Source organism: Nycticebus coucang, chromosome 22, assembly GCF_027406575.1.
Source record: "Nycticebus coucang isolate mNycCou1 chromosome 22, mNycCou1.pri, whole genome shotgun sequence".
In the NCBI taxonomy this organism is placed as follows: Eukaryota; Metazoa; Chordata; class Mammalia; order Primates; family Lorisidae; genus Nycticebus; species Nycticebus coucang.
The window spans coordinates 46,640,167-46,658,031 of record NC_069801.1 but is presented as its reverse complement, the minus strand read 5'-3'; the positions used below and the strand labels follow the sequence as shown (position 1 = coordinate 46,658,031).

Sequence of the window (17,865 nt, the reverse complement as noted above, 5' to 3'; positions counted from 1 at the left end):
GTAGTAAATGGTAAAATAAACTGCTGTCTACATACACTTTGTACATTTATAACATACCTTTTTCTTAATTTGGGGGGTATTGCGAGGCTACATGCTTTGTGAGGTTTTAAAAAAAAAATTATAGCAATTCTCCAAAACGTTTTCCAATATATTTATTGAAAAAAATTCATGCAGTGCAAACCCATTTTTCAAGGGTAAGCTGTATGTCATTTTTTCTGCTTTTTAATGGCTCACATGTATCTTGTTAAAAATTTAGATAATATTGAAAAATATGAATGAAAGAAAATCACCTCTAAATACATTTTCTTTAGTATAGCCACTGTTAATATTTTGGTATATATCCTTCTATTCCTTCACTCATGCATGATATGTGTGGATATACACAATATATTTTTTAATTTTTATTTTAACTACAATGGGATATGTGTACTTTTTTAAAAAACGAGCTTCTGGAAAGCATTTAGCTGTTTATTCTGAATATCTTTCCATATTCTCACATTGTCATCATGTTTTATGACTGAATGTTCTCTACAATTTGGATGTATTACAACTACTATGGACTTATTTAAATTTTTCCTATTAATGGGTATTTAGGGTTTGAAAGAAATTATTCATATATATGCACACACAGACATACATATACAAGTGTGTGCACACACACACACACACACACATCTTAGACCAGAAAGCAGTGGAATAATATCTTTAAAGTGCCAAAAGAAATTAGTTTCAACCTAGTATTCTGTATCCAGCCAAATTTTCAATCAAATCTGAGTATAGATTTGCAGATATGTAAGAAATCAGAATGTGTATCTCAGAGGCTTCCTATCTCAAGAAGTTGCTTAGGGATATATAGTAGCAAAATTAAGAAGAATATACAGAACCAGAATAGTGGATCGAATCTCCAGTGATGGTGAGGGAAAATCAGAAGATCCCAGTTAAGTAGCAGGCCTAGAGAATGATCAGTATTGATTAAAGCAGAAAGATAAGAGGTTCTTGGAAGAATACCTCTGGGGAAAAAATACCTCTAATCATCTATGCCATGAATGGTTAGATAGGCAAAAGGTACATTATTTGGCACTAAGTAAAAATAAAAAGCCAATTAAAATGACTGAAAAAAATGAAATGAAGCACAAATAATTTTTGCAAATTTTATAACTAAAATGTGGTACAATGTATATCAATTGATGGAGAGCAAGAAAAGAAAACACATTTTACCACACTACAAAGAATACTCTCCTTCACATGGTCTATGGGCTATGACATTGTTCTATCTGGTCCTACGAGAACTGTTTTTCTGTTTTAAATGTTATCAATTGATTTAGAATCAACTTTTAGACATAACATGGAAACTGTAATTATATCTACAGAAAAATCTTATAAAAGTAAAAGAGTATAAAACTTAACAGTTTGAAAGTAAAGATATAGCTTATGCAAGATGAGAGACAATGTGGATAAAAGAGAGAAGAGAGGGAAGAGAGTCGAGGAAAGACATGATTGCAAGAGGGACTTTACCTAACAATTGCAATCAGTGTAACTGGCTTATTGTACCCTCAATGAATCCCCAACAATAAAAAAAAAAAAAAAAAAAAAAAGAAACCAAGAAGTATAAATATAAGCTATTGTTTAAGTTTATCAAATTATAAGTATATAAAACTATAATTAAATTTATAATCTCATAATTGTAAAAAAAATTGGCAGAGACAGATGTGTATGTATTTTGGGTAAATGAGCTAAGTCCTATTGTTTAAGAGAAGGGTATGCAATGTATCTCCTAAACTGGTAAGGTAAGAAATTGAGGTAAATACATACGATTTAGAGATATGGAGAAACATTTTAGAATGACTAAAGTCAGAAATGGTTGAAAACAGGACTGGGGTCAGGGATGGAGCAGAATGGAGTTGCAAATTGATATTCTTTGTCTATCTTTATAAATAGTTGGTTAAAATTTAAAAAATAGTATAGGATTTATATACTCCTTAAGGCCCTGTTTGAAGTCACTATAACCGTGTGATACTGATGTCTTTTTGTAGCATGAGTTTAAGTAAGTCTGAAGATTCTGTTTCGAACTTTTTAAATCATGAGAAAATGTTCTATATACTTCATCAGAAAATAGCTCAGAGTTCCAAAATCAAGAAGAGTTTTGCTTGAATTACAAAGATGGGGAAATGAGCCACCCTATGATTTTCTTTGTTAGAGGTAGTTTCCCCTTTTTGAATTATCATGGCACTTTATTTATGTATCAACTAGGATATTTATCAATATCTGTCGAGTATAGTTATTTATATCAATTTAACTCTCAAATTATTTATAGACCAGACCATTTTATAAGAGCGAGGGGTGGTTCTTGTCATATAATGTTTACACATTATGTCACATCTTCAAAAGGAAAAATCCCTTCCATGTGGTAATTACCTTTTTTTAGTTATTTAACAAATTTTTGAGCACCTGTTATATTCTAGGCAGCATACTAGACTCTGAATATACAATGACATATATAACAGACCCAGACCTTGTCCTTGTGAAAGTTACATTTTAGTGGGAAAGGCAGATAATAAGCAGATAAAAACATTATACCTGGGTTTTAGTTGACTAATACTGCTAAACAACAACCCCAAGATACAGTGGTTTAAACAACGACCATAAATTTTTCTTCATGAGTCTGTAGGTTGGCTGGGTAGTACTCTTTACCTGGACTAGGTGTGGGCAGTCTTGACAGGCATTCTCATGTGTATGAGACAGCTTGGCTATACTTCATGAGGTTTTTTATTTTCCAGCATTTAGCTGGGACTTGTTTTCTTTCTTTTTTTTTTTTGGCATTAGAAATATGAGCTTTATTTTAAATTTAGAGAAACATTAAAAATAAACTTTTTTTACAAATTATAATCTAGCACTTAGAATATAATTTATAAAGGTTAAACATTAATCCTTAATTCAAAATAATGCTATCCATAGAGCACACCTGGTGTTAGCCAATAGAAGTTCACTTAAGACTAGTATTTCCTCCGCGTTTAACCATTAACACTTCCTAAAATCCGATTATTACGGTGATTTCAACTTTTTAATTTTTAATTACTAGGGGTACATAACTGTTGCGTATCTTTACAGGTACAGGCACACCATGTGTATTAATCAAATCAGGGTGACTGGGATGTCCATCATCTCAGGCATTTAACGTTTTCCTTTGTGTTAAGAACATTCCAATTCCACTCTTCTAGTTATTTTAAATTATGCCCCAACTTATTGTTGATTACAGTCATCTTGTTGTGCTATCAAGTATTGTTCATTCTAACTATACTTTTACACTCAAATAAATATAATGATTTAACTTTATAAGGTTGATCAAGCCCTTTATGTAATAGCTCAAAGATAACTCTTTCAAATATGAAATATTTATACCAGCAAAGAAATTATAAAAAGTATAGAAATTACACCAAAGGACTTGTTTTAATGGCTGTCTATATATAGATTACACGCACATAAAAACATTACACTGAATATAGATGCCATTACATTCTCTTATGTTATACAGCAAACTGCAGGCTCATAAATGTCATTCTATTATGTATCAACTGAAAAAAATATGTAGTTCAAAAAAAGTCTTTGAAGACATATAGGAGTGAAGTGTGCCTGCATTAGAAGCAGAGCTTTTAGACCACATTTCCAGCAGGCTCCCTCCAGCGGGAGCCCTCAGAAAGACAAGATGGTCTTGTTAATGATTTCAATGGATTCTCGAATCTCATCCTCCTTGATCACTAGTGGTGGAGCAAACCTGATGATGTCACCATGGGTTGGCTTGGCCAGAAGTCCGTTATCTCGGAGTCACAGACACACCTTCCAAGCATCATAATCTTTTGTTTCTTTAATAACAATAGCATTTAATAATCCTTTTCCTCTTACGGCAGTGACGATATCAGCGGGTAGCTTCATGAGTTCATTTCTCAAGATAGTACCCATTTTGTCTGCATTTTCTGCAAGGTTTTCTTCTTCCAAAACCTCAAGGGCTGCAATAGCCACCCGGCAGCCCAGCGGGTTGCCCCCATACGTGGGCCCATGTTCCCCTGGTTTGATGGTCAGCATTATTTCATCATCACACAACACCACAGACACAGGGTATAGGCCCCCAGAAAGGGCCTTTCCAAGAAGGACTATATCAGGTCTGACGTTTTCATGATCAACAGCCAGCCATCTACCAGTTCTGGCCAATCCTGTCTGTATTTCATCAGCAATAAACAGAACCTGGTGCCTGGTGCAGAGTTCCCGTACTCCCATTAGGTAGACTGGATCTGGGACAACAACTCCGGCTTCATCCTGGATTGGCTCAACCATAAACGCAGCAACATTTGGGTCTTGAAGAGCACGCTCTAATGCAGACAGATCGTTTATGGAATGATTTCAAATCCTGGCATAAATGGCCCAAAACCATCATAACTGGTTGGGTCCGTGGAACTGGAGATAGCAGACAAAGTCCTACCCAAAAAGTTTCCAGCTGCAAAAACAATCTTTGCTTTGTATTTCTGAATTCCCTTCACGGAATAGCCCCATCTCCGAGCTCGTTTGCAGGCCGTCTCTCCAGCCTCTACTCCTGTATTCATAGGAAGAACTTTGTGATAGTTGAAAAGTTTAGTAATGTACTCCTCATATTCACCAAGTACATGATTATAGAAAGCCCTAGATGTTAAAGTCAATTTTTCCACTTGACTCTTTAGAGCATTCACAATCTTTGGATGACAATGCCCTTGGTTAACAGCACTATAAGAACTCAGGAAGTCAAAATATTTTATGCCTTCTATGTCCCATAGGTAAACACCTTTTCCTCTCTCCAGGGGTACAGGTAAAGGATGGTAGTTATGAGCACCATATTTAGATTCCCTTTCAAAAATGTATTCAGAGGATGGAGGGCCTTGGACTGTTTTTTTAGTTGCAACAGATGTGGCAGAAGCCACTGAAGAATGAACTCCACAAGGAAGCACAACAATCTTCTGCAAATGTGCTAGTTTGGAAAACATTGTATCCTTCAAGCAGGAAAACCACAGATCAACAATCCTTTCTTCCCACAGTTCAGACTAGAATACAGATTTTTATCCAGAGATGCTGGGACAGTATTCAGAGAGTTCAATATCCCCTGACCGGTGCGGAAGACAAACGACTCCCAGGGCGTCAATGAAGCTCAGCCCTGGGACTTGTTTTCTTTCTTTCTTTTTTTTTTATTAAATCATAACTGTATACATTGATATGATCATGGGGCATCATACACTCGCTTCATAGACCATTTGACACATTTTTATCACAATGGTTAACATAGCCTTTCTGGCGTTATCTCAGTTACTGTGCCAAAACATTTACATTCTACATTTACCAAGTTTCGCAAATACCCCTGTAAGATGCACCACAGGTGTGATCCCACTGATCCTCCACCCTCTACCCACCACCCCCCCCTTTCCCACTTCCCCCTATTGTTAGGTTGTAACTGGGTTATAGCTTTCATGTGAGAGCCCCAAATTAGTTTCATAGTAGGGCTGAGTACATTGGGTACTTTTTCTTCCATTCTTGGGATACTTTACTAAGAAGAATATGTTCCAGCTCCATCCATGTAAACATGAAAGAGGTAAAGTCTCCATCTTTCTTTAAGGCTGCATAGTATTCCATGGTGTACATATACCACAATTTATCAATCCATTCGTGGATCGATGGGCACTTGGGCTTTTTCCATGACTTAGCAATTATGAATTGGGCTGCAATAAACATTCTGGTACAAATATCTTTGTTATGATGTGATTTTTGGTCTTCTGGGTATATGCCCAGTAGAGGGATTACAGGATTGAATGGCAGATCTATTTTTAGATCTCTGAGTGTTCTCCATATATCTTTCCAAAAGGAATGTATTAATTTGCATTCCCACCAGCAGGGCAGAAGTGTTCCCTTTTCTCCGCATCCACGCCAACATCTCTGGTCTTGAGATTTTGTGATATAGGCTAGTCTCAGTGGAGTTAGATGATATCTCAAAGTAGTTTTGATTTGCATTTCTCTGATGATTAAAGATGATGAGCACTTTTTCATATGTCTGAAGGCCATGCTCCTGTCTTCTTCAGAGAAGTTTCTCTTCAAATCCCTTGCCGACCCTGCGATGGGATCCCTTGTTTTTTTCTTGCTGATGCGTTTGAGTTCTCTGTGGATTCTGGTTATTAAACCTTTGTCAGAGATATACCCTGCAAATATCTTCTCCCATTCTGAGGGCTGTTTGTTTGCTTTACTTACAGTGTTCTTAGCTGTGCAGAAGCTTTTTAGTTTGATCAAGTCCCAGTAGTGTATTTTTGAAGCTGCTTCAATTGCCCGGGGGGTTCTCCTCATGAAATACTCACCCAGACCAATTTCTTCAAGGGTTTTCCCTGCATTCTCCTCTAGTATTTTCATAGTTTCATGTCTTAAGTTTAAATCTTTAATCCAATGAGAGTCTATCTTAAGTTAATGGTGAAAGGTGTGGGTCCAATTTCAGTCTTCTGCAGGTTGCCAGCCAGTTCACCCAGCACCATTTGTTAAATAGGGAATCTTTTCCCCACTGAATGTTTTTAATTGGCTTGTCAAAGATCAAATAGCAGTAAGTAGCTGGATTCATGTCTTGGTTCTCTATTCTATTCCAGATATCTACTTCTCTGTTTTTGTGCCAATACCATGCTGTTTTGATCACTATCGATTTGTAGTAAAGTCTGAGGTCTGGTAGTGTGATTCCTCCTGTTTTGTTTTTATTTCTGAGTAATGTCTTGGCTATTCGAGTTTTTTTCTGATTCCATAAAAAACGAAGTATTGTTTTTTCAAGATCTTTAAAATATGACAGTGGAACTTTAATAGGGAGTGCGTTGAAATTATATATTGCTTTGGGTAGTATGGACATTTTGATAATGTTGATTCTTCCCAGCCATGAGCATGGTATGTTTTTCCATTTGTTAACATTTTCAGCTATTTCTTTTCTTAGAGTTTCATAGTTCTCTTTATAGAGATCTTTCACGTCTTTTGTTAGGTAAATTCCCAAATATTTCATCTTCTTTGGCACTACTGTGAATGGGATAGAGTCCTTAACTGCTTTTTCAACTTGACTCTTGTTGGTGTATATAAAGGCTACCAATTTATGGATGTTGATTTTGTAACCTGAGATGCTGCTGTATTCCTTGATCACTTCTAAGAGTTTTGTAGTAGAGTCCCCAGTGTTTTCCAGATACACAATCATATCATCTGCGAAGAACGAAAGTTTGATCTCTTCTGACCCTATATGGATACCCTCGATCGCCTTTTCTTCCCTAATTGCGGTGGCTAAAACTTCCATTAAAATGTTGAAAAGCAATGGAGACAATGGGCAGCCTTGTCTGGTTCCTGATCTGAGTGGAAATGATTGCAATTTAACTCCATTCAATATGATATTGGCTGTGGGTTTGCTGTAGATGGCCTCTATCAGTTTAAGAAAAGTCCCTTCTAGACCAATTTTCTTGAGTGTTCTGATCATGAAGGGATGCTGGATATTATCAAAAGCTTTTTCTGCATCAAGTGAGAGAATCATATGGTCTTTGTTTTTTAATTTGTTTATGTGCTGAATTACGTTTATAGATTTACGTATATTGAAGCAGCCTTGACACCCTGGGATAAAACCAACTTGGTCATGATGTATAATTTGTTCGATGTGTTGCTGGATTCTGTTTGTTAGGATCTTGTTGAATATTTTTGCATATATATTCATTAGTGATATGGGTCTATAATTTTCTTTTCTTGTTGGGTCTTTTCCTGGTTTGGGGATCAGGGTGATGTTTGCTTCATAGAACGTGTTGGGTAGTCTTCCTTCTTTTTCTACATTTTGGAACAGGTTGAGTAATATAGGTACTAATTCCTCTTTAAAGGTTTGGTAGAATTCTGACGTGAAACCATCTGGTCCTGGGCTTTTCTTTTTAGGGAGGTTTTGTATAGTTGATGCTATTTCTGAACTTGATATGGGTCTGTTCAACATTTCCACTTGATTCTGGTTAAGTCTTGGAAGGTGGCGTGCTTCCAAGTATCGGTCAATTTCTTTCAGATTTTCATATTTCTGAGAATAAAGTTTCTTGTAATATTCATTAAGGATTTTTTGGATTTCTGATGAGTCTGTTGTTATTTCGTCTTTGTTGTTTCTGATTGATGATATTAGAGATTTTAATCTTTTTTTTCTGATTAGGTTGGCCAGAGGTTTATCTATTTTATTGACCTTTTCAAAAAACCAGCTTTTTGATTCATTGATCTGCTGTATTATTCTTTTGTTTTCAATTTCATTTAATTCTGCTCTAATTTTGGTTATTTCTTTTCTTCTACTGGGTTTGGGGTTGGAATGTTCTTCCTTTTCTAGTTGCTTGAGATGTCCCATTAAGTTGTTAACTTCCTCTCTTTCCGTTCTCTTGAGGAAGGCTTGCAGTGCTATAAATTTCCCTCTTAGAACTGCCTTTGTGGTGTCCCAGAGGTTCTGATAGTTTGTGTCTTCATTGTTGTTTTGTTCCAAAAAATTGGTGATTTCTTTCTTAATCTCATCTCTGACCCAGCTATCATTCAGCATAAGGTTATTTAACTTCCATGTTTTTGTATGAGTATGCAGATTCCTGTTGTTACTCAATTCAAGTTTTATTCCATGATGGTCCGAGAAGATGCATGGAATAATTTCTATTCCTTTAAATTTACTGAGGTTAGACTTGTGACCTAAAATGTGGTCAATTTTGGAGTAAGTTCCGTGGGCTGATGAGAAGTATGTGTATTCAGTTTTGTTGGGATGAAATGTTCTGTAGATGTCTGCTAAATCTAAATATTGGATGGTTAGGTTTAAATCTAAGATTTCTTTGCTCAGCTTCTTGCTGGAGGATGGATCCAACACTGCCAAAGGAGTGTTGAAATCTCCGACGATTATGGAGCTGCAGGAAATCAAGTTACTCATGTCTGTTAGAGTTTCTCTTATAAATTGAGGTGCATTCTGGTTGGGTGCATAGATATTAATAATTGATATCTCATCATGTTGAGTATTACCCTTAACAAATATGAAGTGACCATTCTTGTCCTTCCTTACTTTTGATGGTTTAAAGCCTACTGTATCTGCAAATAGAATTGCAACACCTGCTTTTTTCTGATTACCATTTGCCTGAAATATGGATGACCATCCTTTCACCGTGAGTCTGTATTTGTCTTTTAAGTTAAGATGTGACTCTTGTATGCAACAAATATCTGGCTTGAGTTTTTGTATCCAGTCAGCTAACCTATGCCTCTTTAGAGGACAGTTTAAGCCATTCACATTGATGGAGAGTATTGATAAGTCTGGTGGAATTTTGGGTATTGAGTTTTTCAAAGGTCCAGTGGACATTTTTAATCCTTTCGCCAGTGTGGAAGTTGGAGTTTGATCTGAAGTTTCTGAGTGAGTTTACTTTTGTGGTATAGGATTGGGTTGGTCATTGTGGAGGATAGGTCTGAGATATCCTGAAGAGCTGGTTTACTTATGGCAAATTTTTTCAACATATGAATGTCATTGAAGTATTTAATTTCTCCATCATAGATGAAACTCAGTTTAGCTGGAAACAAGATCCTGGGTTGAAAGTTATTTTGCTTTAGGAGATTAAAAGTTGATGACCACTCTCTTCTGGCTTGAAAAGTTTCAGCAGAGAGATCTGCAGTTATTCTAATATTCTTACCTTTGTACGTAATAGTTTTCTTTCGCCGGGCTGCTTTGAGAATCTTCTCTTTCATGTTAACTTTAGTGAAGCTAATTATGATATGTCTGGGTGATGACTTATTGGGGTTGAATCGTGCTGGGGTTCTGAAGCTGTCTGCTATCTGAATTTCAGATTCTCTAGGCATGTCTGGAAAATTTTCTTTCATAATTTCATGCAGAAGGGCCTCTGTGCCCTGCGAGGGCACTTCATCATTCTCAGAAATCCCAGTAATTCGTATATTGCTTTTTTTCAAATTAACTGAGAGCTCTCTGAGTGAGTGATCCGTTTTTGCTCTCCATTTCTCTTCCTCTTTGAGAGATTGGGAGCGTTCGAAGACTTTATCTTCAATGTCAGAAATCCTTTCTTCTGCTTGCTCCATTCTGTTGCTGAGGGATTCTACTGTATTTTTCATATCTTTGAGGGCTGTAAATTCTTGCTTCAGTGTGTCTAAGTCTTTGGTGGTTTTGTCTTTAAATTCGTTAAATTCTTGAGACAACTTTTGAATTTCTCCTCGAATTCCTAATTCCATTTTATTAATCTTGTCTGCAATCCAAATTCTGAATTCGATTTCTGACATCTCAGCCAGTTGTTTATGAATGGGATCTTCAATCACATCTGCCGTATCTTTTCTTGGGGGGGTTGATCTATTCTGGTTATTCATGTTACCAGAGTTTTTCCGCTGATTCCGCCCCATGGTTATTTTACTCCCTTTGATTTTTCCCCTGGGGTTTTATCAAGGGTCCGTACAGTGTTGTGGCCTGAGAAACTGGGGCCCTGTCTTGTGTGGTGGAGCTAAGTGGTTCTGTCTTGTTTTCAGCTGGTTTCTGTTCGATCCTATTGCAACTTCTACTCTGGCTTGAAGTCTCAGCTGTGTGGAAAAATCAGCAATTAAGTCACCCCGCCTGCCCCCCTCTGGCCCCAATTGGAAAAGGAGAATCAAACCTTCCTACAACCGCACACCCAGGGCACCGCCTGAAAAGTCCTCAGTCTATTAGCCCAGTTCAAAAGGTCCAAATCAACTGTCTCCGTTGGCACCTGTCTCGGGTGGGAGAGTTCAAAAGGTCTCTGGGAACTGGATCACAGGGGCCTGGTGACTCCTCTGAGAGGGCTCATCCCAGTGCAGCGTGGAGTCAGGAGGAGCCACCCAGCAAACAGAGCAGTCTGGGAAGGTTGACGTCTCCTTCCCCACTTTGCCCCTCCGTCGGACCCAGTCACTAGTATCTCTGCAGATGGCTAACCCAGTTGCCTGCAGTGAACAGACACTCCAGGGGTTTGCACCTGCCTGAATCACAAGGAAGTCTGCCGGGCCCCCGCAGACTGCCGCTATTTAGCAGGAGGAGATGGGGCCTGACATCTTTGAGTGCTTGATGCAGGTGATGGGAAGGAGGTGTTCACTCAGGCTTAGCCCCGTCCCTGATGGATGCTGTTAACAGAACAGAACAGAACAGAACAGAGCAGAACAGACAACTTTGCGGGGTTCTGTCTCTGTTCCTGCTGAAATCGCCTACAGAAGACGGGCTGTTCTTAGTTCAAACGTCTTTGCTGCTGGAGGTTTGTGTCCTCTTTGCTGCTGAAGGCTTGCGTCCGACCACCTCTCTGGGTCGCCCCGCCCTGGAAGCTTCCCGGGTTTGTGAGCAGTGTCAGGAAATCCCCCGCTCACCGGTGGCCTCCTCCTGTTGCCCAGGGAGACAGGGGGTGTGGCCTCAGAATATCCAGAAGTGAGCCGTTCTGCCGTTAAAGAAAAAACGGCTGTTGCTCTGCCTCCAGGGAACTGCCACTGTGGTGTGGGCACTCAGCTGACCCTTTTCTCCTCTGTCTTGCGCCCCAGAGTCAGCACTAAGCAGCCGCAGTTTATGCTGGGTCCACACCCCTCGCGAGATCCCCCAAGAATCCGAACTCTTGGGGGACAGGCCCCCAGACCCCGAATGGGAGTGGGAGGGAAGCTAGAGTTTCATTCAGTTTTATGCCCAGGCGTACTGTTGCCCGCCCGGGGAGGGCTGCTGCACCGCACCGCAGGGAAGTGCCACGATGGCTTGATTTCCCCTCAGCAGAGTGCCCTCTCCTCGCTCACGTGTCTCAGAGTCAGTGTTGACCTGACTCAGCTTGGGCACTGTGCACTCCCCTCGAGAAATCGCCCAAGGATCTGAACTCCTGGAGGATAGGCCTCCAGACCCCGAGTGAGAATAGGGGCACTCAGTGGGGAAGCTAGAGTTTTATTCAGTTTTGTGCCTGGCCTGCCATAATGTTGCCCAGGGAGGGCTGCTGCACCGCACCACAGGGAAGTGCCGCCGAGGTGTGACTCTCCGTCAGCCCGGTGCCCTCTCCTCGCTCGCCTGTCTCAGAGTCAGAGCTGACCAGTCGCGGCTCGGGCACTGTGCGCTCCCCTCGAGAAATCACCCAAGGATCCGAACTCCTGGGGGATGGGCCCCCAGACCCCGAGTGAGAGTGGGGGGGAAGCTAGAGTTTCATTCAGTTTTATGCCTGGCCATAGTGATACACGGGGAGGGCTGCTGCACCGCACCACAGGGAAGTGCTGCCGAGGCGTGACTCCCCCTCAGCCTGGTGCCCTCTCCTCACTCGCGTGCCTCAGAGTCAATGCTGACCAGTCGCAACTCGGGGACTGTCCACTCTCCTTGAGAAATCACTCAAGAATCCAAACTCCTGGGGGACAGGACTCCAGACCTCAGTGGGCGGGAGGGGAGTGTTGGGGATTCAGGGTTGCCAGCAAAGGATTTTTAAAGTTTTATTCAGTTTTATGCCCGGCAGGAGAACACCACGGCATCCCAGTAGGGGAGGTAGGTCCAGTTTTTAGAAGGTCTCTCCCGTGGAGTGTAGTGGGAGGGCCTTTAATTTCTTCCCGTTTGTTTAATTGTGGGGCTCTTGAGCCGGTCTCATGGCGGAGGGGGACTCCCGTCTGCTTGGTGGTGGATTTTGTACCTTTTGTTTGCGTCCTTGTGATCACAGCTTGCCTCAGCGGTGTTGATGTGCGTTCTTCAACCTTCTCTCTTGGTGTGGTTCAAGTCCACCAGGATACTTACTAAATTCCTGTCCCTTAACTCTCCTTCTGGACGGGAGCCTCTGTTGAAAGCTGGCTTCAGTCCACCATCTTATCTCCCTCCACCCGACTTGTTTTCATGATAAAGGTAGAGAAGCAGTAAAGGAAGGAGTAATGAGGCTTTTTTAAACCTCAGGTTACATCAAGTCAGGCTGTGTGTCTAAGGGTGTGGCAAAAGGCATGGATGCAGGGAGGCCATTAATAGGGGCTAATAATGCAGTCAGTCTACTAGAATACAAAAATACATGGAAAAAGTGCTACTTATAAGCTCCAAAAATAGCAAGAGTTGTCAGGGAAGGCTTGTCTGAGGAAAGAATCAATGAATAAAAGTTCTGCAATTCAAATTTATTTTATTTTATTTATTTATTTTTTTATTGTTGGGGATTCATTGAGGGTACAATAAGCCAGGTTACACTGATTGCAATTGTTAGGCAAAGTCCCTCTTGCAATCATGTCTTGCCCCCATAAAGTGTGACACACACCAAAGTCCTACCCTGCAATTCAAATTTAAAAAGATAAATAATGAATACTTCTAGTTGTTATTGGGCTCCATTTTGGGAAGCCCTTCCAGAGTGAACCTGTTTGTCTACTTTAATATGTCAGATAGAAGGCATTGGTGAAATAAGGTAAGTGCCTGAGATGGGCCCAAGCAGTTGAGCTTCATGGCCAGATTACAGCCAGCTCTATTAAATAGACACAACTGGCCCCTTTCACTCTACCTTCAGTGCACCTCTGAGAAGTCTGTACATACGTGTCAAGTGAAAGGAATGGAAGTCAAAAAGGGTGAGCATGGCTTTGTTGTAGTACTTGTAGCAGCAGACTAGTAACAATTATGTTCTCAGCAGTAATAATAATAATGATAGAAGTTATCTGGCAGTGAATGCCAAACATGTACAGAAACCATGCTAGACATTGTACATAAAATAGAGGGTGTCTCTAAAGTCACCAAACATAGGGAAAATGGGAAATTGCAGCTAAATTTGTATTTTTACTTACAAAATATTCATTATAATTTTTTTTTTTTTGAGACAAAGCTTTGTTTTGTTACCCAGGCTAGAGTGTGATTGCATCAGCCTAGCTCACAGCAACCTCAAACTCCCAGGCTAAAGTGATCCTCCTGCCTCAGCTCCAGAGTAGCTGGGACTACTGGTGTCTGCCACAAGATCTGGCTAATTTTTTCTATTTTGTAGAGATGGGTTCTTGCTCTTGCTCAGGCTAGTCTCGAAAACCTGAGCTTAAGGAATCTACATGCCTCAGCCTCCCAGAGTGCTGAGATTACAGATGTGAGCCACTGTGCTGGGCCTCATAACAAAATTTTGCAAAAGATTTACGAAATATTCACTACCCATTCGGTACCTCTTTATAAAATTTTGTAATGAATATTTTGCAAATAAAGGTACATTTAGCTACAATTCCCTATTTTCCCTATTTATGGCGGGGAACCTTAGGGGTAACTTTTGGGATACCCTGTACTGTTAATATACTGATGCTACAAGGCAGGTATTATCTTTGTTTTTCAGGGTTAGAAAGGTTAAATATTGGGTGGTGCCTGTGGCTCAGTGAGTAGGGCACCAGCCCCATGTACTGAGGGTGGTAGGTTCAAAAACAGCCCCAGCCAAACTGCAACACAAAAATAGCTGGGCATTGTGGCAGGCACCTGTAGTCCCAGCTACTTGGGAGGCTGAGGCAAGAGAATTGCCTAAGCCCAGGAGTTGGAGGTTGCTGTGAGCTGTGTGACGCCCCGGCACTCTACTGAGTGCGATAAAGTGAGACTCAGTCTCTATAAAAAAAAAAAAAAAAGTTAAATACCTTACTTAAAATATCATAGGTTGTAAATGTTAGGGCTATAGGGCTAGGATTTGATACTTGGTCTGTTTGATTCCAAAGTTTTTATTTTCAATGTGACAAGTGGTAAGACAGGAATGGGCAACCCTTAGGAGTCTGGACCTTAGCTCTGCAAGCTAAAAGAAAGGGTTATAATTTAGACAGGTTGAAACTTTCTTGCCTATTATGTCAAGTCACTTGTTGTGGAATTTCATCAGTTACTTGCTGGCCATTTTCTGAATATTGATCTGATATAGAAAAACCTTTGGAGAATCTTTTATACGTGCACTGAATTTATACCATTTTTTCCAAAATAACAAATTTGCAGACATGTTTTTACTGCATGCAAATAAGTGCTTTTCTAAGTAGCAGTAGAATGATACAGCCTTTGTATGAGTTTTTTATTATAAAATAGAATTTCATTATACCCAACACTATTGTATTTAAGGATAGAGCTGCAATTAAGTTCATAACTGCCGCTGGTTTTGCACATATAAAAGGTATTCTTAATATTTTATCTTATTTTCTGTAATCATTATACAATCAAATATGTAAATATGCTTTAGAATAGTAATTGCATTTCAAATTTGAATTTGTTTTATGCAGTTATTTAATCTGAGTTTCATTAAAAGAGAATAGTTTCTATAGCAACTACCACATCATTTGATATCTTTGGAATCTCTGAGATATGGAACACTTTTATTAAAAAATGTAGACATTATCATGTAGACTTTTGCATAGGTTTAGCTGTTTATGAAAAATATTTCTTTTGTATTTATTTTCTCCAGTTTTTGTGAATTTTATTCTTTTTTTCTATCCCAGTAGTTTTTTCCTTAAAAAATTTGAAGCATATGTGTTTAAAAATAAAATGTCAAAAGAATTCAATGAGGAGGTGGATATTGGAGAGGATAGTAGGAGTAAGTGTGAACTTCTTTCTGAATGAACTCCATCAGCACAGATGTTACTTCCTTCTAGGAGAAAACTTGTTGGTTTATTTATTTATTTATTTTTTTGAGATATCCTATTAGGGTCATGAAAACCATTTCTAGAAAAAGATGATGATCAACCATTTCATCGTGATAGCATCATTAAAACCAAAGTTAAAAGAAAATAGATACTAGATCATCAGTACCAGAGCCTATTTCAAGGGTTTATTGATACTTTTTTTTTTTTTTGAGACAGGGCCTCAAGCCGTCGCCCTGGTTAGAGTGCCATGGCATCATAGCTGACACCAGCCTCAAACTCCTGGGCTCAAGCGAGTCTCCTGTCTCCGCCTCCCAAGTAGCTGGGACTACAGGCGCCCGCCACAATGCCCGGCTATTTTTTTGGTTGCAGCCATCATTGTTGTTTGGCGGGCCCAATGCAATGCTAAGTAATATGTATTGCTCTCGACTTACCAGGTCAAGTTAGGGTATTTTCACAATTGAAAATAAATGTTGCTTTTTGAAATTTATTCCTTAAAGTTTTATTTTTGGCCTCATACAGTATATATCATTGGTTTTGTCTAAGTTATACCCTCACATCATTATTAAACATTTTCTTAAGGTTTATATCCTCCATTTATTTGTATTATGATCTTTTACAAATCACCTGCTTTCTTTATATATTTCTTTATATATTTTATATATTAATATCTTCTTATGAATCATTATCTTTTTTTAATCATCATAGTCAATCCTATTTATCCTTATTGAGCTTCCTTGTCTGCATGTACTATGGCGCACCAAGTTGAAAGCAATGGAATGTTTTTATGTACCATAAGTTCTTTTGTTCAATATTCTTTTTAAAAATCTAATGAAATGTCAAAAATGTGTTTTAAAGAGTTAACTTAAGATGGAGTCATAAGACATATTCTGTTAAGTAGTATAAAGAAGATAAAATATTTTGCTGCCATAGCAATAATCAGAAGGAAGTTGTCTATCTTTCATGAATAGTTTTTGTTTTACTCATTTTTCCACTGTTTTGTTTGTTTGTTTGTTTTTTGTTTTTGTTTTTTCTTTTTTTGAGACAAGGTCTTGCTGTGTACCCAGGATGGAGTTCAGTGGCATCATTATTGCTCACTGCAACCTTGAACTCCTGGGCTTAAGCCTTCCTGCCTCCTTAGCCTTCCAACTAGCTAGGACTACAGTCATCTGCCACCATGCTCAGCTAATTAAAAATATTTATTTTTTCTAAAAAAAGACATAGTCTCTCTATGTTGTCCAGGCTGGTGTTGAACTCCTGGCTGCAAGCTGTTCTCCCATCTTGGCCTCCTGTACTTGGGATTACAGTTATAAGCCACCATGCACAGCTTGTATTTTTTTTTTTTCCTTCAAATATCTTATTCCTTTCTCCCACTTCTGGGAAGTTCTCCAGTGCATTTAAAATTCAATAAAATCATGTTAAAGTATCTTAAAAAAAATCCTTATCCAATGCAGGTACTTTCTGTAATGCCCTTAGGAATACAAGATATAAATGTGGATGATTGGGATAGATCATACATATATATGTATATTACATGATGTATAATACTATATATTTGTAATAGATAATAATCTATAAATAATATATAAATAGGTAAAATAGAGAAATCAGGCCTAATATTTAAAACATTCTAATGCTCTTGCGTGTACACTCTAAATCAGTGTTATCCAAACTTTTCTGCAATGATGGAAATTTTCTACTATATCCGAACTGTCAGCATGATAGTTTCTAGCCAGTTGTAGCTATTGAGAACTTGAAGGGTGGTGAATGTGACTGAAGAACTGTATTTTACAATTAAATAGTCACATGTGGGTAGTGGCTACTATATTAGCACAACTCTAAATGATTGATGAATTATTATTATTAATTCTTTTGCTGGCCTGTTACACCAGGCTGTTTATGGTTATGTAGGTGGTTCACTTTACAGAAGGTCACAGACAAGGGACAGAATCTAGCTTGGTTTGGCTTGTAATGCTATGCACCTTGGCAAAGACCTGTATTGACCCAAAGGGGGAATCTCTCTCTAATTTATACAAAGGAAACTATGGGCTGTGCACCTCTAGTCGGTGGTGTTTTGTAAAAGATCATAATACAAATAAATGGAACATATAAACCTTCAGAAAATGTTTAACAATGATGTGAGGGTATAACTTGGACAAAATCAATGATATATACTGACTGTATTAGGATCTTGGTTTTGCCAGTTAATGGACGTGTGATCTTGGGATAGTTAGTAAGCTCTCTAGGCCTTGGTTTCCCTTTCTATGTATAAAATGGGGAAAATATTACTTTATAGATTTATTATGAAAGTTAAGT

General features: G+C 38.8%; 1 protein-coding gene and 1 pseudogene across 1 annotated transcript in view; one reads left to right on the top strand and one right to left on the bottom strand.

The window, feature by feature from the left end:
* The window catches only part of AGBL4 (AGBL carboxypeptidase 4), a 1,493,965-nt gene that overhangs the window by 82,850 nt on the left and 1,393,250 nt on the right, over positions 1 to 17,865 (top strand). The gene's annotated exons all lie outside the window — the stretch shown is intronic.
* Positions 2,817 to 5,158, bottom strand: LOC128574937 (ornithine aminotransferase, mitochondrial-like; annotated as a pseudogene).